This window comes from Sarcophilus harrisii, chromosome 3 (assembly GCF_902635505.1).
Source record: "Sarcophilus harrisii chromosome 3, mSarHar1.11, whole genome shotgun sequence".
In the NCBI taxonomy this organism is placed as follows: domain Eukaryota; kingdom Metazoa; phylum Chordata; class Mammalia; order Dasyuromorphia; family Dasyuridae; genus Sarcophilus; species Sarcophilus harrisii.
Window position 1 is genome coordinate 71725038 of NC_045428.1, and position 22884 is coordinate 71747921.

Sequence of the window (22884 nt, forward strand, 5' to 3'; positions counted from 1 at the left end):
GCGATATAATCATTGGAGGTCAATTTCTCATCCAACTTTGTAGTGTTATGGATGTTATCGAAGGATGGGAATTTAATAGAGAATATTACTCTCGGCTCAACCTATAAAAAAGCAAGATGAAAAACACTTCCCCAAAAGCTGCTTGTCAAGCATAGCCCTTTTGCTGGAAGAAAACTAGCACTCTCAAAGCTAAAACCTATATGAGTACAGGATGCTCCCTTTATTATATCAAGCCAAAAGGCAAAAGGTTTGGATTCTAATCTTAGTTTTATTATACATAATTTATGTAATCTTTTGCAAAACCTTTCTCTTCTCTGAGTCTCAGTTTTGTAATTTGTGAAATGAGGAGATTTGAGTAGATTATCTCTAAGTTTTCTCCCAATTCTGAATCTCTATTCCTATCTGTGATTAATGAATCACAGTGTCAAAATTCTGAAGTCTTACATAACCTTTTCTCCAAAATCTCCTAGTTCCTAAATCTCCAGAGATTACACCTGGGAATGAGCTCAGCAAGGAACCTATGATTTGATTATTGGGGGAGCTTTTAAAGCCAGAATCAATTTTGGCTCCCTTTAGGGAACAAAAATAAAGTAGTGACAGACTGAGGATAGCAAAATGTATCTATACCACACAGCTGCTTTCTCTAATTGGCCAGGAAACTTCCTTAGTAATTAGAGCATTTAGCCCCAGCTGATGACTGAAGATAATTCTCTTTGCCTTCTTCTTCACATTCTTCCTTTCCCTGATTTCCCATCCTTTGCCCTTTCGAAATTTTTTCATATTACTACATTCACTCAGAAAATTTTCCCTCACATTCAATTTAATTGGGAAGTGAGGTAGCCTAGAGTCCATGGGACAGTCCTTTATTTTTATCTGGGTATCTTAGGAATCTTACACTATATGTTTTTGCCTGAGGCGTGGTTTGGCAGCTCCCAGTGGAAGCTTTGCCAACATAGGACTGAAAGTCGCAAAGAACCAAAAAAGTGGGAAAATAATAAGAGATTCTGGGAAACATGAGAAATTGCATCTACAATAGATAATAGTATTTGGGGAAAGGGTGAGTCCCACATGATAACACTGATAGATAAGTAGCATTTTTGGAATGAGGACAAACTTTGGGACAAAATGCAACAGAGATTTTTACATCAAAAATTCCTGTTGATATAATATGAAAAAAAAAATCAAGGTAAATGGTCTAGGGTAATAGCACAGTGCCTGGCACATGGCAGATATTTAATTAAATGTTTATCTATTGATTGATGGCATAAGTGGAAAAATCATCTGGAGAATTAAGACCCAGGGCATAATAGATTTCAGCTAATTGAGAAAGGAATAGAGGAATAGGCAGAGCAGGAGGGAAAGATAAGGTTTGAGTAAGATGATAATGGGCTTCTACAGCTGTGCATATTAGAAACTAATGTCTAAGACAAGGGAGAGAACCCAAGACATCATTTATTCAGTAGTTACCTAGATTCTCTGTTTCATCTCCTTTCTGTTTTCATCGTTCTTTTTCTTCCATGGATGTTCACTTTGAAAAAAGGAATAGTTTCAGAAATGTCATTCTAGCTACAAAGATATTAGATCAACTGGTTTTATTGCTATTTTTAACATAAAAAGGTCAGTCTACTGCATCTGTCTATGTCTTTGCATAGATTGACCTTAGGCCGGCCATATATTCCTTTCTTACCTTGTCTTCTTAGCACAAAAAAATAAAAATAAAATTAGTAATAATATTTAGTATTTATATCACACTTTAAGTTTTGCAAAAGGCTTTATATATTGTTTTATTGGTCCTTGAAAGCCCTAATTTCCTTCAAGATTTGGCTCAAGTGATGTTTTCTACACAAGGACTTCCATGCCATCTATACCTGATAATGCCTTTTCCTTCCAAAGATATTTTTATTATTTTTCATACACTTTTGTATTTTCATGTAGTGAATTCTCATGTAGGCTCACTACCCCAGAGCCAGACCAGTTTTTTTTCCCTATTCAACACCCATAACTAACATTTTACAGTTAACATACATTATCTTTCACAAAAATATATATACTTTGAAGGTAGGGCAAGAATAGAAATAGAAATATTGCTCTCCAAAATCCCTGGGGCAAATTCTCCTTTATAATATCTCAGTGCTTAGGAAGAGTGGGCTCAAACTTACCACAAAGTTGGTTCCATCAGATGCAAATCCTCACCTGAGCCACTTCTGGGTTGGGTTGTGTCAGACATTCCTTGTTCTATGGACATCAATATTGGGATAACTACAAAACAGTTGAGTTTCTGAGAATTTTGAGAATTGAGATTCAATTCTCAGACTCCTGGATTCCTGGATAGCTTAGTCCTGACCTTCAGTAACTCATAGGCTTGAACTTTCAGAATAGTCTCCTTCACCTAAAACAAAAGAACAAATGCTGAAAGAACCAAAACCTATTTTCACAGGGCCATATGGTATGGCAATATGGTATGGCCCATGTATGGTACGTGGTTACAGTATGGTAAAATGGTCCAAATTCTTTTGACTTACAACATTTTTTCCTCACCGGATAGCTTCACTAATGAATCCCAATGGTGAAAATGAGGGGCTGACTCTTTGATATGCCTCTTTAGATAACTCAAGGGTCTCCTATTAAGTAACCCGAGTTAGCTGCAAAGTCTCTCTGATACACTCTATACATCACCATAAATCTCCCAGAAGTATGCTGCCCAGCTGTTGCACATGGGAAATCTCTCCATCAGCCCTCTATATATTTGCAATTCTTTCATTACACTTAAATGGATCTGTATGTTCTCTCTCTTGATATGATATAAGGGCAGAGTCTGCTTCATCAATCAATCAAAAAACACATTATTAAGTGCCACCTACATTCAAGGAACTAAGTATTGGAAATAGATAATAGTGAAACAGTACTTGATCTTGAGAACCTTTCCCTCTGTCAAAGAAGATGACCTGAACCTAAATAAGCTTGAATTTTCTCCAGTATACATTTGGAGGTAAAAACCAAACCTTATTTATTGCCTTTCCTAAATGGTAAATACAATAGATAAGCCCAATTTGGTGAGCATCCTGTCAGTTTAGGTTGGAACAAAATAAGACAGTGGGATTACATTCAGCAGTTAACTTAGTCATAGTATAGAAAGGATATTCAATAAGGCCATTTCAGTATTTAGCTTGGGTAAAGAGGACAACCCACAGTCTATGTAGCAACACATCACACATTTGGTCAGCAGGGCAAGTTGTGATGACTGGGGTGTATCTTGAGAAAGATGTCAAGTGTGAAGGGCCTTATTGGAAATTTTTGTACAAATTTAGATGCCCAGTAAGACAGGTTGACATGGCCAGAAGCTGCTGTCAAAGATGATACAGCCTCAGAGTTAGTTCCCTAGCCAATCAAGGCCTGAGCATAGATTTGCTGCCTTTCAGAGAAAAATCTAGCTTATCCCAAGATGGGAGAGGGAAAGGGGAACTTATGTAGATATGACCCTATTATAGCAGGTGGATCAGCAGCATGAAGACACATATGGAGAATAAGGTAGCTTTGAATCAAAATCTTGCTAGAAAGCCAGGTAAAAAAAACTGCTTTTAAGTCTAGCATTGATATTTTGGCATTATAAGTCTGGAGGAGTGATTTGTCCTCTCTCTTAGTAACTCAGGCCACCCTCTAAGACCATTAGCTGTAGAGGAGGTAAATTTGCACTTACTGGCACATCCCCTTGCACAATTGAATTTTGAAGGAAATTCAAGTAAAAATGTACAGTGGGCAGTATAAGTTCATAGCTAAGGAATTCATAAAGGCGTTAAGCAAAATCAAGAAACGGTGTTGATAGAGGAATGCTAAGGATAAGTAGGCTGAAAATAAATACATTTAGGGGGAGGGAAGAAGATAAAAAGTTAGTAGAAATAGTGTCATAAAAAAGAAAAGCAATATTATGGAAGTCAAGGGAGGAGAAGGAAGTAACCAGTTATATAAAATAATAATTGACATTTATGTAACACTTCAATATTTGTGATGCATTTTCCCCTTATTATCTCTCTTCATCCTCATTACAGCCCAGTGAAGTAAGTAAGCGCTAGAGATTATCATCTTCATTTAATAAATGAACAAACTGAGCAAAACCAAGAAGGATAAGATTTGTACAGGTCACACAGTTAGTGAGTGGCTGAGGTCAGATATAAATCCAGATTCAGGAAGTTAAATACAAGAGAAATTGAGAGAAAGTGATTAAATCTGCTGACTACAATGTCCCTGTGGATCTCTAAGAAATCAGGTGAGTAGAGGTGATGGAAGCAAGATTACAAGGGGTTATAGAATAAACAGGAAATTTATTCTATGATTTCTGATTGCAAAGATTTGAGGGTCATACCTCAGAAAGTGCTTTTCTATGTAGTTTGTTTATGTGGTAGATTAAAGAAAAAGTTGAAATCCTTCTGGCTAACAAGCCCACAGAGGTCATTACTAAACTGCATACAATTGACCTTTTTCCTGTGCCCTGATGTCCACACAGAGTGAAGATGCTGTCAATAGAGAGTATGTCTTTTCCCTTCCCAATTAAGTGTGACTCAAAGACACTTCTATGAACACTATAAGCCACTGTGACCCCTGCCTGACAAGCAGAGGCAGCATCGTAAACAAGGATATTGTGGTCATTGTAGGGATTGTTGATGTCACCTATTGATGAAAGGAGAGAAGTGGACATGATTTCTGCCAGTCTGCATATTCAGCGTAGATAAAAGTATGTGTGTGTGTGTGTGTGAGAACAGCATAAATCACTGTTCTCTTCTTTTTGGATTGACATTTTCAGTGCAGAGGTGTTCATTAATTTAAATCTTTAAACATTATAATGTGTAAGTATGTAAACTTTGGAATTAGCTAAATTTATGGAGCATCTAATGTTAATTTCAAGGACTTAACAAAAACATTATGTTGTCACCTAGATCTCTACTTTTAATATATGTTATACAGATAATAAACTTCATTATAATGTGGGCTACTCAGAAATATTAATTCAAGAGAATCAGAGGGAGAACTCCACAAGTCTATACAAGTTAGGTGCATTTTAGAACAGAATATTTTTTATCAGATTATTTGCACTTATCTAATGATTTTTTTTTATTTAAGTGCTACTGACAAGAAGGACAGCCAGTGCCTGAAACCACTTTTTGTATTCCTAATACTTACTCTTAAGGCCTTGCTAGTGAGACAGTAAAATTAAATGCAAAAGAAAACAAAACATAAAGAATAAGGGTTCCCCAAGCCATAGCTGACCATTTTCTGGTGTTGTCAGATGGTTAGGCAGAGTGCAATTGGGTAGGATTACAATGTGTACTTAAAACTTTTGTTGCCTTACCAAAGTGTCATTCTTATGCTCAACTTATTTTCCTCACCTATTGTTTGCTCAAGATAGGCCATTCTACTCTTACCTCTGAGGAAACTCAAAGATAGTTAGTTAGCAATCAGAAGAAGTAGAGATAAGAAGGTATAAGGAGGGAGAACAATTTAAGAATGGAAGTAAAGAGATGGAACCATACAAGGTGACAAATTTGACCAAAATGTAGATAATATCCATGAAAGTAGCCCATCTCTCTGTCATCCAATCTCTGCTTCGATTGGGATTCAAGGGATCCCAGGATCCTTCCAGGGAGGGAGGAACTCCAGGGAGAAGGAACCAACAAATTCCCAAGGAAGTCAATTCTACTTGAGAATAGTTCTAACCTTTTGAAAGTTTAGTTTTATTCCCCTTGAATCAAGCTTAATTTTGCCTTTCTGAAACATCTACCTATAATTTTAGTTCTCCCTTCTGACACCAGACAAAACATATCTTGTCTATCTTCCACAAAGAAGTCCTTCAAATACTTGAGGACCATTATCATATCTACTTTTAGTCTCCTCTTCTCTATATAACTTTAAAAGGCAAATAAGAGAGGTAGAAGAAAAGATGAGAAAAGAAGTAAGAGGCATGCAATAGAGTCAAAAGCTTGGAAAAGGAAGGTAATTCCTTAAAAAATACAATTGACCAAATGCAAAAAAAAAATCCACTGAAAAAAAACAACATATTCAAAAGTAGAATTAGCTAAGTAGAAAAAGAGAGCCAAAAGCTAACTGAAGAAAGTCACACATTAAAAATTAGAATGGGGGCAAATGAAAGCTAATGACTCTCTGAGACAGCAAGAAAAAGTCAAACAAAAAAGCAGAAAAAAACAGAAGAAAATGTGAAATACTCTTATGGGCCAGAACTCTGAACTTGAAACAAAGGATTCTTACAAGGTGCTAAGTCAGTAGAATTGATAGAGACAATGATTGTTTAGCACAGTGCTTAACAGTTCTCTAGTTCAGTACATGTATTTAGTACTTACTATATTTCTGCAAGATTCACACCTATGATAAGAGAGCATATAAGCTCAGACAAACTCAGCCAGAATCAGAACTGGAAGACAGAGACCATGGTGACTGTCCTTCTGCCTCCCTCACAGAAACCAAGACACATTCAGGAGGACCTCAAGAAGTTGGCAGAGGCAGAGAACACAAAGAACTGTCTGCAGGAGCTCAAGCTCTCAGAACCAAGGAGATGGCTAGGTCTCTAAGAAAGCTAACTGGGACCCAGGAAAGGAGACAAGACATTGAAAGAGATAATAAAGGATTTGGACTTTAACACCTGCTGCACTTGTGGTCATTACTGAACTGAAACGAAGGCTGCTTCCAGAGACCCCAAGAAACTTCAACAGAGAACATCACATTTTAGAGAGAACATTACAAAATACCTCATTAGAAAAACAGCCAACCTAGAAAAGAGATTCAGAAGAGACAATTTAAAAATTATTGGTGTACCTGAAGGCCATGACCAAAAAGAGGCTGCATAACATTTGTCAAGAAAGAATCAAGAAAAACTACCCTGATATTTTATAAACAGGGGAAAACACTCATTGAAAGAATCCATCAATCACTTTCAGAAAGAGATCTCACAAGAAAAACCCAAAGGAACATTGTTGCAAAACTCCACAGCTAAAATCTCAAGGGAAAAAATTCTGCAAAGTTCCAGACAAAACAAATATCAGAGAGCAACAGTCAGGATTGTTCAGGATCTAGCAGTTTCTACAATAAATGATTGAAGAGACTGGAATACCTTATTCTAGAAGGCAAAGGACCTGAGGATACAACCAAGAATTAACGCCCCAGTGAGATGGAACATCTCTTTCAGGGGAGGCAATGGATTTTCAATGAAGTAAGAGACTTTCAATCATTTCTATTGAAAAAAACAGAACCAAATAGAAAATTTAATCTTCAAAAACAGGACTCTGTTTTTGAGAACTGTATCTGTTATTGAGACAGACAGAAGGGGTCTCCACATGCACAGAGGATATAGTTGTGAATGGACTCTGATGTGGTGATATTAAAGAAAAAGTCATTAAAGGATAAAAAAAAAAGGTCTGTAGTGGAAGAGGAAAGGGGAGGTATAAATGGGACAATTAGATCATAGGGAGAGGTACAAAAGACCTATTACAATCTAGGAAAAGAAGGAAAAGGGATGAGCATTGTCTAGAGCTTGATCTCATCAGTTTTGGCTCAAAGAGGGAATAACTTAATCACCCATTTGGGTATAGAAATTTATCTAACCCTATAAAGAAGAGGAGAAAGAGGAAAGAAAAAGGAGGGGCAGGGTATAAGGGAGGGCACACTAGGGAAAAAAGCTAAGAGAAGGGGTGAAGGTTGATAGAAGTAAGGTAATGAGTGGGGTAAATAAAAAAAAAACTACTAAGTAGAGGGAAAGAAAGGGGAGAAAATAGGATGGAGGGAAATACAGAGCTATCAATCATAACTGTTAATATGAATGGGATGAATTCTCCCATAAAATGGAAGCAAATAACAGAGTGGATTAAAAAACAGAATCCTACAATGTGTTGTTTACAAGAAACATATTTGACACCAAGAGACACATACAGAGTAAAGGTAAAAACTGAAACAGAATTTATTGTGTTTTAGCTGAAGTTAAAAAAAAAAAAAAAGGGAGGAGTAGCAAGCAATTCTGATCTCAGATAAAGCAAAAGTAAAAGGAAACTATATCTTGATAAAGGGTATGGTAAAAAAACGAAGTACTAATATTAAATATATATGCGCCAACTAGTAGAATATAGAATTTCTTAGAGAAGTTATTAAGCCAGTTACAGGGAGAAATAGGCAGCAAAACTGTATTAGTGGGGGACCTCAAAACACAGGCAAAAAAAACATGCAAGAAAAATAAAGTTTAAAAATAATGTTATTATATGCATTCTGATTTCATCAATCATATTTCTAAAAGTATTTCTCATTGTAAATCCCTTGGGATTATTTTGGATTATTGTGCTGCTGAAAATTGCTAACTCAATCACAATTTATTATTCACAATATTGCTGTTACTATTAACAATGTTCTCCTGGTTCTACTCATTTTATTTTGTATCAGTTAATGTAAGTCTTTCAACTTTTTTTTAAAGCATCCTGTTTGTCATTTCTTATAGTATAATAGTATTCCATCACAATCATATGTCACAACTTGTTCAACCATTTTTCAATTGAAGGTCATCCCCTCAATTTCCAAATATGCCACACTAAAAGAGCTGCTATAAACATTTTTATATGACTTATAAGTCTTATATAAGTCTTTTTCCCCCTTACTTTGATCTCTTTGAAATATAAAATTAGCAGTGGTATGTTCTGAGTCTGAGTATGAGAATGTTTTTATAGCCGTTTGTTATAGTTCCAAATTGCTCTTTTGAATAGTTGAATCAGTTTGCAATCCCACTAGCAGTGCATTAGTATTTCAATGTTTCCATACACCTTAATGGAAAACTTTTAAGCATAGGGATGACACAGATAATCCTTATATAAAAAAAGATTATTCTGGTTACAACATGAAGAATAGCTTAGGAAGTTAGGAAGGAAACAAACATTTATTCAATACCAATATATTCCAAGAACTGCATTAAGCACTTTACAAATATTTCATTTTAGGTGTTATTATTACTCTCATTTTACAGTTGGGGAAAATGAAGTAGACAGAGGTTAAGAAACTTGCTAAAAGCGTTACACTATTATTAAGTATCTGAGACTGGTTTTGGATCAGATTTCTTTGATCCAGACCTTTCCTCATTGCACTACCTGTCCATGTGAGGTTTTAGCACTACTTTAGGCTTCTCAATTATTACAAAGAGTAAATGCGAGGGGGCTTTGAATGTGTATTCAATTTCTATTGTGTATGAAAGATTGTCTCACATTAAGTTTTAAAGTCATTTTTTTCTTTTAAGATCTAAACCTACAAGGCAGAAGTTTCAAATATTCTGAGTGCTGCCAAACAGACTACAATGTATTTGGGGAACATTTAATAAAATAAATGTGTGTGTCTTTGTGTGTGTGTGTGTGTGTGTGTGTGTATTTGTATCTCTATTTGTAAATAATGTCAATATCTTGTTTTCCAAGTAAATATATCTCCTGTATAGTTCAATGGCCTATTTCTCTTTGATTTTGATACCACTGGCCTAAGTTTATTCTGGCCCCCAAAAGATCACTTGAACTTCTGTGACAGCTATGGGCAAGTAAAGTATAGATCTGATCACAAAATGAGCCTTGGGGCTGCTATAACTTTGCCTCAAATTGTCTAGAATACTTTGTGTGACATGTTGTATGGATTCCTTGGTCATATGGTTTATTTTAATATACAAATACTATATATAATGGGTATATTAACTCATTAATTCATCTTGTGGTAAAATTAAATAGCATACCAAATACTAGCTTTTTAAGCAAAGTGGATGCTTTGCTTAAATGATATTATTTAATGATATTTTTCCCCTGACATGCCTGAGAGGCATGGAAATTTCAAGTGGAATTCCCTTCCAGTATTTCTCCCCTGTTTGTCATAATCATCATGTCTTAACATGTCATAGCAATTTTAAGTGTTTTTCTTTTTCAAGAAAATGCAAAAGAAATATCAGTACTGAAAAAAATCCTATATGATGCTCTTCAAGACAATGAGGACTATCAATTAAAATGATTTACAACATCCTGTAATCATAGCATTTCTAATGATTGTGGAAACTAAGGAAGTGATGGATTTTGGGGGTTTTGTTTTTTTGTTTGTTTTTTTGTCCTTGTTGGTTTTCACTGAAGATAGAAGGTTTTTTCTTGTTTAGAAAAGAATGTTAAGAATGTTCTGGCTTTTATCATTTACATAATTTTTATGTGACTCTATAAAAGTTACATTTTTATATTTGTTCAAAGTTGCTGGGGCAAATGCCCCAAGAAGTGAATTAAGAAGCTGCTTAAGACATTTATAGGCTTTCAATTTCCTACCAACTACTAAAGACATAGTTAACAATCAGATACTCTGATTCATTTGCTCTTTTGCCTCTTGAGAAACTGAAAGGCCTTATGTGATTTTCCATTCATTTTCACTAAGCTTTTTATTTTAACCTTGTGGTTTATAGAACTATCTATTGTTCTGGGAGGGCAATTTAATTCTCCCCTGGATTATTTCTTTACTTTGGTCTTCCTTGAAATTGCTCTAAGGCATAGGTATGTCTTCAGCTGAGGTTATTTCTGATCTCCTGCTGTGGTTGCTTTCCAGCAGTGTACAGTATCTGTCATCAGTATACAGTGACTAGTTCTTCATTCAGGAGAAAAGATGTACTATTGCAACTATACCATGTGTTATGACAATGAAATATAAACCCTATTTGTACTAGATACTTGGTGATTGACATGTATTAAAAGTACATACATTCACATACATACATACAATTTACTCCATCCATCAAAATTTTAGGGCAAAAAAAAGTCTCTTGAAGTATGATATTTCTTATTAGAAGCTAGAAAACCATGCTGTTGAGCTGAGATAGAAATAAAATATCATCTATTATAATTACAAAGTGTTAGGAATCAGATAAATGGCCAGTGCAAAGAAAAAAAAGGAGAGATGGCTTTTTCCCTCTCAGTATTTTATTTTTCCAAATACATGTAAAAGAAACTTTTAAACATTCATTTTAATAAAGCTTTTTATTTTCAAAACATATTCATAGTTTCTAAAATTCATCCTTGCAAAATCTTATTTCAATTTTTTTCTCCCTTCTTTTCCCCACTCCTTTCCCTAGACAGTAAGTAATCCAATATATATTAAACATGTGTAATTCTTCTACACATATTTCTATAATTATCACACTTCCCAAGAAAACTCAGGTCAAAAATAAAAAAAAAATTAGAAGGAAAACAAAATACAATCAAACAACTACCAAAAAAAGTGAAAATACTATGTTGTGATTCACATGCAGTACCAACTGTCCTTCTTCTGGGTGCAGATATTCTCTTCATCAAAAGACCATTAGAATTGGCCTGAATCACCTCACTGTTGAAAAGAACCACATCCATCAGAATTGATTATCTTATAATTTGTTGTTGCTATGTACAATGTTCTCTTAGTTCTACTCATTTCACTTAACATCAATTCATGTAAGTCTCTCCAGGTCTTTCTGAAATTATCCTGCTGATTTAAAATCCCTTTTTTGCAAATTTTTGTGTTTCACACTTTTCTCTCTCTCCCTTAACTTCCTCTTCCCCAAGACATCAAGCAATCTGATACAGATTAAACATATACAATCCTTTTGAATATATTTCCATATTTGTCATGTTGTACAAGAAAATCAGACCAAAAGGGAAAAGCCATGAGAAAGAAAAAGGAAGCAAGCAAACAACAAACAAAAGTGAAAACATTGTGCTTCCATTCACATTCAGCCTCTGGAGTTCTCTCTATATATGCAAATAGTATTTTCCAAGGGAATGCTATTTTAAATACAAGACAAAGATTCATATTTCTTTTGTAAGTTCCTGGCTTTTCATTTAAAAAAATGTTTGTTGAAATGAATGGAGTTGAATATTAACTATATTCTGCAAAGTCTTAATTCATTTAAGCTTCATTGTGGCTTAGGGAAGGAATGGAATTCAGGGTTCTTGAAGGTAAGGATACCAGAGCAAAAGTTTTACCATGCAAGAAAAGCCTCAGCTTTCAAAAAAAAAAAAACAAAACTGAATCAAATTTGTGATGATAAGACTAGCTACATAATTGTGGAAATTTTGGCCACAAATAAAAGGAAAAAAAAATCAGAATGCAAAATGACCCTTAATCTAATGTATATCAATTGCCATAACCAAGACTAAAAGAACCTAAAGTCATCTTAATCACCAATATTTTACTCATTTGCCAAGCAATGAGAATGGCAAATAAAAATAGTACCAGCTAAGCAAAATACAATTATTTATAAAATCTTTTAGAGAAATGTTAGGAAATTATGAACAAATATAACCAGACAAAAGACAGAAAAGTGGCAGCATGTAAAATAAATTTAGAGGAGTAAAGAGAACTATAGACAAGTGCAAAGTGGAAATAATAAAAGAATAAGAATTTATGGAGTGCTGACTGTGTCAGACACCATGCTAAACACATTACAATCTTATTTAATTTGATGATCATAACAATTCTAAGATGTTGGTGCTTTTTATGATCCCCATTTTACATAGAGGAAACTGAGGCATAAAAAGGAGAAGTGACTTGTTGTGTAGGATTGAATAGCTAGAAAAGTGTCTAAGGCTGTATTTGAACCCTAGGGCCAGAGCTCTATTCATTATGCCATCTATCTGAATCTAAGCATATCTGCAAAGATTTTTTAAAAATAAATTGTTTTCACAATCAACATTCTATTATACTTGAATTTTATCATCCCAATCCCAGATATACTTATAGAGAAGGTAAAAATAGCCTGACAGAAAAAAAGTATGGAATAAAACATTAGATTAGTTCAAGTATACATAGAGAAGATTTATACTGGAGACAATATAACTGTGAGGGCATTGAAGAATTAATTCACAAATTATCTTGAAAAGGAAGAGATGATATAAAAGGCATAGAAAAAATTCAGGCACTATTAATGCCACAGAAAAGGCACAACTAACAATGTTTCTTCCATGCACATAACAAATTTATAGAAGATTCCTTGAAGGATGAATGATAGAGACAATTTTGTAATAAAACCATTTGATCATTAATATTAGGTAATACATGAGACAGGGAGGCAATCACTCACTGAAGGGATTCACCAAACCTTCAAAGGTGATCCAGTTTAGAGTCCAAACTAAAGAGAAATTCTCTATAGATGGTATATTCCTCCAAATGCTACTATTTGAAATGTCTAGATATAGATATAGATATAGACATTTAATTTCATCAAGTCCTAGAATTTTTCAGTGCCTCTTAGATAGATCTAAAGCCATTTAATGTGTTGGTCCACCCATTTGCAAAAGAAAACCAAGTGAGTTAAGAATGTGAGCTGTGCCAATGACAATATGCAATTCAAAAAACAACTAACAAGAGTTCATCCATTAGTTTTTATATCTTACATAGATATACCAACTGGACAATAAGATAGTCCCAGAACTAAATAGGAGAAGAGATAGCTAGATTGCTTTTGGGATATTGCAAAGTTAATTTTATGACCTTGAACTTAAATGAGGAAAAAAATCTTTTTTTTTTTTTAATTTCAGTATTTTACAGTTGTTGCTGTAAGATCTGGAATCATGACATCCATCAGTAAAAAAGAATATCACTCAGAAGGCAACAAGAAGGTCCATCATGGATAGCTTTAACATCTAACAAATTAAGAATGAATTTGAAATAAAGGATGCCATCAAAGAAACGTCTGGTAGAAAGAGAAAATGGTTGATCATGTGGCAAGAAGAAAAGATAAATAATAAGTAGTCCATTTATATGCTTGTATCCTCATGATCCCTTTAGAAAGCATGGAAGTATTTGAACTGGAAGTCAGATTTTGGAAGTACATGAACAACAATGCTCTCCCGGTTCTGCTCACTTGGCTCAGCATCAGGTCATATAAGTCTTATCAAGTATGTTTGTTTGATTATGAAATCCATCGGTTCATTATTTCTTATAGCACAATAGTATCCCATTCCATTCATATACCACAACTTACTCAGCTATTCCCCATGGGCATTCCCTCAATTTTTAGTTCTTTGTAATCTAAAAAAAAAGCTTTTTTAAAATTTTTGTACATGTGGGTCCTTTTCACTTTTTATGATCTCAGAAGTAGTATTTTTTGATTAAAGGGTGTGCACAGTTTTATAGCCCTTTGGCCATATTTTCAAATTGCTATCCAGAAAAGTTGGATCAGTTCATAACTCCACCAATAATGTATTAGTATTTCAATTTTCCCACATTTTCTCAAACATTTATCATATTACTTGTCTATCCTATTAGCCAATGGGATAGATATGGGGTGGTACCTCAGAGTTGTTTTAATTTGGGTCTCTAATCAAAAATGATTCAAGTATTTCTTCATATACCTATAATAAATGATTTTTTTTTCATCTGAAAACTGTTCATATCTTCGATCTTATATCAATTGGGGAATAAATTTTATTCTTATAAACTTGATTCAGTTCTCTATAAATATCTAAGAAATGAAATCTTTATCAGAAACAGAGAGTAAAAATTATTCTTCAGTTTTCTGTTTTCCTTCTAATTTTGATTCCACTGATTTTCTTTTTGCAAAACTTTTTAATTTAATTTAAGCAAAATTATTCATTTTTCATTGCATTTGCAATCTTCTCTATCTTTTGCTTTATCCTAAATATTTCCCTTCTCCATAAATCTAACAGATAAACTAATTTGCATATGATATTACTTTTTATATTTAAATCATGTACCAAATTTAACATTTTTGGTACAGGGTGTGAGATATTGGTCTGTCTAGTTCTTGACATTCTATTTTTTCAGTTTCTTTTAGCAGTTTTTGTCAAATAATGAATTATTATTCCAAAAGTTGAAGTTTTGAGGTTTATAATACAAGGTGATTATGGTCATTTACTACTGCATTTAGTGTACATAATCTATTCCACTAATCCAATATTGTTTCTTAGATAGTACTAAATAGTTTTGATATTTGCCACTTTATGTTATAGTTTTAAATCTGGTATTTGTAGGTTATTTACCTTTTCATTTTTTTCTTTAATTCACAGGATATTCTGGACTTTTTGCTTTTTCCAGATGAATTTTGTTATTATTAAACTATCTCTACAAACTCATTTTTGGTAGTTTGATTGGCATGGCACCAAATGAGTAAATTAATTTAGTTAGCATTTTTATCTTTTATTATATTAGCTCAGCCTAGCCATGAACAATTGATATTTTCCCAAATGTTTAGATTTGACTTTACTTGTGTAAAAAGTGTTCTGCAATTGTTTTCACATAGTTCATGGGTTTGTCTTGGTACATAGAGATTCCTAAATACTTTATATTCTCTGAATTATTATAATTGAAATATTTCTTTCTATCTCTTAGGGCTGGGTTTTGTTGGTAATATATAGAAATGCTGATATTAGTGTTTATTTTATATCTTGCAACTTTGCTAACTTTATTTTTTTCAAATAGTCTTTCAGTTGATTCTCTACTATTCTCTACATATACCATCCTATCTGCAAAGAGTAATAGTTTATTTTCTCATTACCTACTCTAATTTGTTCAATTTCTTTCTTTTTTGTCATTGTTAAAGCTAACATTTCTAATCCTATATTGAATTACAGTGGTGATAAAGGACATCTTTATTTCACCCTTTATCTTACTGAGAATAATTATAGCTTTTCCCCCTTAAATATAATGCTTGCTGATGGTTTTATTTAGATATTACTTATCATTTTAAGAAATTTATTCCTATGCTCTCTGGTGGTGGTGTTTTTTTTTTTAATTGAAATGGGTTCTATAATTTTATCAAAAGTTTTTTTTTTCTCTACATCTATTGAGTTAAACAAATGATTTCTGTTAGTTTTGATATTTTTGTGGTCATTTATGCTGATTTTTTCTTTCTAATTTTGAATGAGCCCTACAGTCTGGGAATAAATTCCACCTGGTCACAGTATATTATCCTGATGAGAAATTGCTGTAATTTCTTTACTAATACTTTATTTTAAAATTTTATATCAATATTCATTAGTAAGTACAATTTTCTTTCTCCAGTTTGACTCTTCCTGGTTTGGGTATAAACATTGGGATTAGATTAATTTACAATTAATATTTAGTCTTTTTTTCCATGACCCTTTATTGCATGTAATTTTTATTGCATCATGATCTGAAAAGAATACATTTACTATTTTTATTTTTCTCAATTAAACTGTAAGCTTTTTATGCCCTAATATCTTTGTGTGTGTGTGTGTGTGTGTGTGTGTGTGTGTGTGTGTGTGTGTGTGTGTGTAGGTGCCATATACAACTGGGGGAAAAGATAGGCTCCTTTATATTACCATTCAACTTTCTTCAGAGGTTTATCATATCTAACTTTTAAAAAATTCTATTCCCCTCCTAAAATTCTTTTTTTGTTTATTTTGTGGTTAGATTTATTTAGTTTTAAGGAGATTGAGGTACTCCACTGGTATAATTTTGTTTTTGATTTCCCTCTGTAACTCACTTAGCTTTTCCTGTAAGAATATGGATGGTATCTGATTGGTGCATATATGTTTAGTATTGATTTCATTTCACTGTTTATGGTACCTTTTAGCAAGATGTAGTTTCCTTCCTTGTCTTTAATTAGGTGTAGTATTGTTTTTGCTTTGTCTGAGATATAATTGCTATTCTTGCTTTTTATTATTTTATTCAGCTACAATATAATATACTGTGCTCCAGGCTATTACCTTTACATTGTGTATATCTCTCTGTTTCAAATATATTTCTTGTAAACAACATATTGTAAGATTTGTTTTTTTAATCTGCTTTTCCACTTCTATTTTATGTGAAGTTTCATTCTACTCATATTCACATTATGATTATTAACTGTATAATTCCTATTTTTCCCTTTTGTACTTTTCTCTCTTCTTGTACTTTGTTCCTCCTCAGCAGTGTCTCGTTTCTGACCATTATCTCCTTCAATTTGCCCTCCTTTCTATCATTCTACTTTTTCTCTCCTCTTCCTCTCCTTCTTCCATATAGGTTGCAACAAATCTCTATATCCACCTGAATGTGTATGTTATTCCCTTTCTGAGCTAAATCTGATGAGAGTAAGATTTAAACAATGCTTACTGTTCCCTTCTTTCTCTGTACTATAATTGGTCTTTTATACTCCTTCATGGATATAATTTATCCTGTTCTGTCTCCTCCTTTCCTCTTCTTCCTGGATAATCTTTTTTTTTAACCCATCCTCTTGTTTTTTTTTTTTTTGACACTTCACCATTTCAAAGTCAACTTATATCCACATCCACAAGTACTATCATAAAGAATAGAATCTTTCTTACTTTCCTGTTTACTCTTCTATGTTTCTCTTGAATCTTGTATTGAAGACTGAATTTTTTGTTCAGCTTTGGAGTTTTCATCTGAAAAGTCTGAAAGTACCCTATTTCACTGAATCATCATTATCTTTTCCCCTAAAAGATTATGCTCAACTTTGCTAGGTAGTTGATTCTTGGCTATAATCCCCAAGCTTTTTGCTTTCCAGAATATCATGTTCCAAGATCTCCAGTTCTTTAATTTAGAAGCTGCTAAGTCCTATGTAATCCAGGTCATGGCTCCATGATACTTGAATTTTTTGTAGTTGTTTGCATTATTTTCTCCTTGACCTGATAATTTGGAATTTGACTACAGTATTACTTGGAGTTTTCACTTTCTAATCTCTTTCATGAGGTGATCTCTGAATTCTTCCAGACTATTTCACTCTCTGATTCTAGGACATCAGGGAAAATTTCCCTGGCTTCTTTAACAATTAGGCCCAGGATCTTTTTCTTAATTGTTGCTTTCAGGTAGTCCAATATTTTTTTTAAATTATCATTCCTGAATCTATTTTCCAGATCAGATGTTTTGTCTAATGAGGCATTTTACATTTTATTTTATTTTTTCATTCCTTGGAATTTGTTTAACTGATTTTTGATATCTCATAGAGTCATTAGTTTCCACTTCTCCAACTCTAATTTGTAAGAAATTGTTTTCTCCAGTTGGCTTTTGTACCTCCTTTTCCATTTGTCTAATTCTACTTTTTAAGGATTCTTATTCTTCAGTGTGTGTGTGTGTGTGTGTGTGTGTGTGTGTGTGTGCGTGTGTGTTTCAATTTGGCCAATTCTACTTTTTAAGAAGCTGTTTTCTTCAGTCAATTTTATGCTTCCTTTTCCAAGCTACTGACTCTTTTATAAATTATTCTCTTGCTTTATTCTAATTTTTCTCCCATTTTTTTCTTCTACTTCTCTTACTTTATGTTCATAATCCTTTTTGAGATCTTCTAAAATTAATTTTTGGGCTTAAGAACAATTCATATTTTCCTTTTGCATGTGGGCGCTTTGATATCATTGTCTTCTTCTGAGTTTGTGTTTTGATATTCCCTGTCACCATGCTAGCCTATTATGGTCAGTTTTTTTTTTTTAATTTTATTTTTTCCATTGAGCTCTGTTTCAGAGGTACAGGGAGCACTGTCCCAAGTTTCTTGTTCAGGTGGACAGGAGCCGTGTCGCTAGCTTCCACTGTGCTGGAATGGCCTGATTTAGTTCCATCTACTGGGGCCAGATTCCAGGACTATCAATTGGTCTTCTGCACCAGAACTTGAGGTCTCACAACTGCCTTGCTGTGCCATGCTAAGCCAAGACCAAGGAGCATTGTTTGCTGATCTGTTTGTTCTGTGGCTGAGTTTACTGTTGGCTTGCCTGGACACTCTGGGGCTATAATCCTCTTTTGTTCAAATGAGACAAACCTTTCCTAAAGGTTTTCCAAGTTATCTTAAGTTAAAAAAATTTTCCCACTCTATGTTTTTGTAGGTTTTTTATTTTAACAGAATCCAGTTAGAGGCTTAATTTAATATTATTTCTGAGGGAAATTAGGGAAAGCTTAGGTAACTTTCTAGCTTCTCTCCATCTTGGTTTCCCTCCTAAGACATTCAATATTTAAAGGATCTGTGATTTTTATCAGTATATATGCTTAGCTGATCATCTGTGCCTCAGTATGCAGTTTGTATGAATTGTTGTGGCCAAAATATTCATCATTTAGTTAAGGCCTATTTTTTTTTTTTTACTTTAATAGTTTCTAAATTTAGCTAGACACTTCACTGGGCTGCTACTTGAAGTTCCTCTAGACCTTGACAGAATTGTGCTCTACTAACATAGATTATGAGAACCTCGGTTCACCTAATAACTAGGATGAAGTTCTCAAATAAGGTTTTTTCTGAGGATTATACAAGATAGTCTTAATATTAATTTGATAGGTTAAATATGGGAGTAAAATTATTGTCATGTGAATTTCAAATTCCTCTTAAACAGGCAGAATTAATAATGTACTCAGTTAAATATAAAAATGCTAAATTGATAATTGCTTAACATTGTCTACTTTTTACAGCAAAAGAATTAAATTAATTTTATCATATAAAATAGCACATATATATCAAAACAACACGAATTAAATTCATGGAACCCTACCATATATAGTATGTTGTTAGAATCGGAAAGCTTCTAAAAACCTGATTTCTAGATTTGGGATAATATTAATTAATTCATAATTCAATGAGGTTTTAAAAAACCATATTCTTTCCCATTTTGCAAATATTCCAGATAACAAATATGATATTTATTGAAGTGCCTTGGTGCTCAGAGCTACCTTTTAACTTACAATTAAAATACTCTTTGGTAGGGTTTTATTTCCTTTCTTTTTGGAGAATGGGTGATAGAAGGGAATAGGAAGAGTCATAGACTTGTGAATTTATCACCCCAAAAATTTTACCTGAAAAATACTCTTTTCAGCAATGTACCTTAGCAATTCTTAAATTATTGTTTAGAGCACTAAGATTTTAAGTTTATGGTCAACTTCATACAGTAGACATGAGTCTGAGATAGAATTGAAGAATTCAGTTCTTTCTGATGTCAAAGTTGAATTTCTAGACACTAAATAAAACTCAGAATTCTTACTAGTTTATTAATTAGAAAGATTTCCCAAATACAATAACATACAAATAATAAAACTCTCCTGGGAAATATAATATAAATTTTCAAGGCTAATAAAATCTCCATATAAACATTGGTCATTGTTCAAAAAATATAGTAGAATTGGAGTTAGGAAGATCTTAGTTGGCATTCCACTTCACACATTAACCTTAGGGAAAAAAAATAACCTTAGAAAAGTAACCTAATCTCCCCATGTCTCTATTTACTTATCTGTAAAATTGTAATAATAATAACCACTCATGGAATTGTGGGACTTATTAGAAATAATGTATAAAAATTACCTTGCACTCTCTAAAGTGTTATAAAAATTGAATTACTGTTGTTATTATCATCTTGATAAACCTAGATACTATCAATAATTAAGTCAACAAGCATTAATAGTGTTTAACATGAGCCAGGCAATGTACTAAACACTGAGAATACAAAAAAAAAAGGCAAAAAAGATATTACTGATATCAAAAGGTCATAGTCTAGTAGTAGGAATATATATATATATATATATATATATATATATATATATATATATATACACACACACACACATATATATATATATATATATATATATATATATATATATATATATAAAGAGAGAGAGGGATGGGGGGAGGGAGGGAGGATGGGGGAATAATTGAATGGAGAGAGAGATCTCTTTTTGAGTTGCCATAACTTTCTGTAACATTGGGTCAACCATTTACAAGAGGCCCTGAATAAGCCGCCCCATCCCAACCTGAACTGACAAAACTTGTTGTTTGCGTCCCAAAGTGGTCTCCCTGTATGTCTTTGAAGGTCAAAATAAATGCTGGTTAGGTTGCACTAGGCTGAGAAACCACTTGTGCAACTGGGACCCTTGAAGATAGACAGACCGTTATATTTTCATAGTCTAGTAGTTCCCAAGGAAACTAATGTGACCTTTGCTGTCACCTTGCTCTTCCCTTTTAAGAGGGATCTTGTCCATTTCCCATCTTTACTGTACCTTCCTTGTTCCAATTAGGTGGAGATTTAGGTGTGTTTCCTTTAATTTTGTCATCTGAAAATTGTCTGTTTATATCCTTTGATCATTTATCAATTGGGAAGTTAGGTATGTTTCTTCCTCCTTCCTTTGTTGTACTATCATAACTATACAAACCTCTCTATGGATTATGGACTCTTTGGGTTTCATATGCCTGTGCAATAAACCTAGCTGTCATGTATATTTTGCAAAACTTTGATTGGCTGTTGAGAGAGAGAGGGAGAACAAGAGAAAGTGAGGAGCAAGAGTGAGGGCTGGAGAGGGAGGACAGGAAAGAGAAAAGGAGAGGGAAAGGATAAGAGAGAGAGAGAGAGAGAGAGAGTTGGAGACAGAGGGAGGGAGAGAAAAAATGAAAGGGACAGAGAGAGAGGGAGGGAGGGAAATATAGAGAGAGGGAGGGAAGTATAGAGAGAGAGAGAAGGAAGTGAGAGAGAGCATCTTCACAGAATAAAGGCACAAGATAAATGAGGATTGAGAAAACCTTCTGACAGAATGTGGGATTTTAGGTGAGATTTGAAAAAAAAGCTGAAGAAGCCAGAAGGCAGAGATAAAGAGAGAAAACATTCTAGGCATATATGGGAGGAAGATCAACTTTTGAAAATAGTGTCAAGAAAGAGTTGGATGATGGAGAGTCATGTATGAAAAACAGCAAGAAGACCAATTCCATTAGATTGTTCACTCAGTATGTGGAGGGGTATAAAGTATAAGAATGGAAAAATAAGAAGGTACTCCCTTTAATGTTGTAAATCACAAACTATTCAATGTTCTCATTCTGTGTAAATTATATCTATATCCTCCCAAAAATCATCTGTCTAAACCATATTATCATTTTCATCAAAATGGATTCTCTTTCAAGTTTATATCTCTAAAATTATCAATACTTTTTCATTCACTTTAACCACTTTTCTATATTCTCCCATAATTCCTCTATAGAGAATCTCCCTAATTGCTTGAAATTTCCCTCTAGAGTTTCTGATATCCTTTGAATACCACTGTTATTTCATGTTATAGTTGCATAATGGAAGTTCCCTTTCTTTTTCTAGAATTATTAGCCTGAAACTCTTTGTGGTGCCTGAAACTTAATGGGCTGCAGAAAATTTTTGCTGAGGTCAGAGGATTATAGAATCACAGAATTTAGAGCTGGAAGAGACCTCAGACATCATATGGTTCAACACCTTCATTTGACTGATAAAGTAACAGATCAGGAAGGATAATAAGACTTGATTCCAAGTCATATAGGTAGCAATTTTCCTAGGGTAACCCAATGAGGTCATTTTTGTAGTCAGCCAAGGAAATGTTCAAGGAGTGTTCTGTGAGGACCTTGCAATATTTCTTCTACTTACTTTGCTAACATCATGCTCGCTGTGGGTCACATCAAGCTGGTTGCTTCAGTACTCTGTCATCCTTCCTGCCCATGCTCTAGTGGGTTCAGCCTGCGAAAGCCACTCTGCATGGCTCCTCATTACTAGTGAACTTATTCACTCTGACTCACATCCATAGTTGATGAAACTGGACTCAGAGCTGCATGTCTGATGTGAGCTCACAGCTGCATGTTACCTGAAATAGAGAAGATAAAAGATTCAATGGAATTTTCTGTGTCATTATAACTCAAATTATTCTTATTTACAATTCATCAGATCCCATCAAAATTTGTAGCTGAAAAAATGCATATGTACACATATATCCATACATATATCAAAATATACATTTAATCATGAAACCCACATGCATGAATAAAATAAAAAAAATTCAAAGAGTTTTGATGAAAAGGCAAAAGGAAATATATGTGTTAAAATTATGCACAAACTTATTCATAAGATGCTTATATAAATTCTACTAAAGAAGATAGTTATATAAATGAATACAATATCCCAAGATATAGAAATG

The 22884-nt window shown here is 33.6% G+C and overlaps 1 long non-coding RNA gene across 1 annotated transcript; it reads right to left on the minus strand.

The window, feature by feature from the left end:
- Positions 1 to 1467: 1467 nt before the first annotated feature.
- Positions 1468 to 22550, minus strand: LOC116422999. The gene is made up of 3 exons (XR_004233488.1): positions 22341 to 22550; positions 2160 to 2389; positions 1468 to 1528 (listed from the first exon to the last, which is right to left on the minus strand). It is a non-coding gene; the product is annotated as an uncharacterized LOC116422999 (long non-coding RNA).
- Positions 22551 to 22884: the final 334 nt, after the last annotated feature.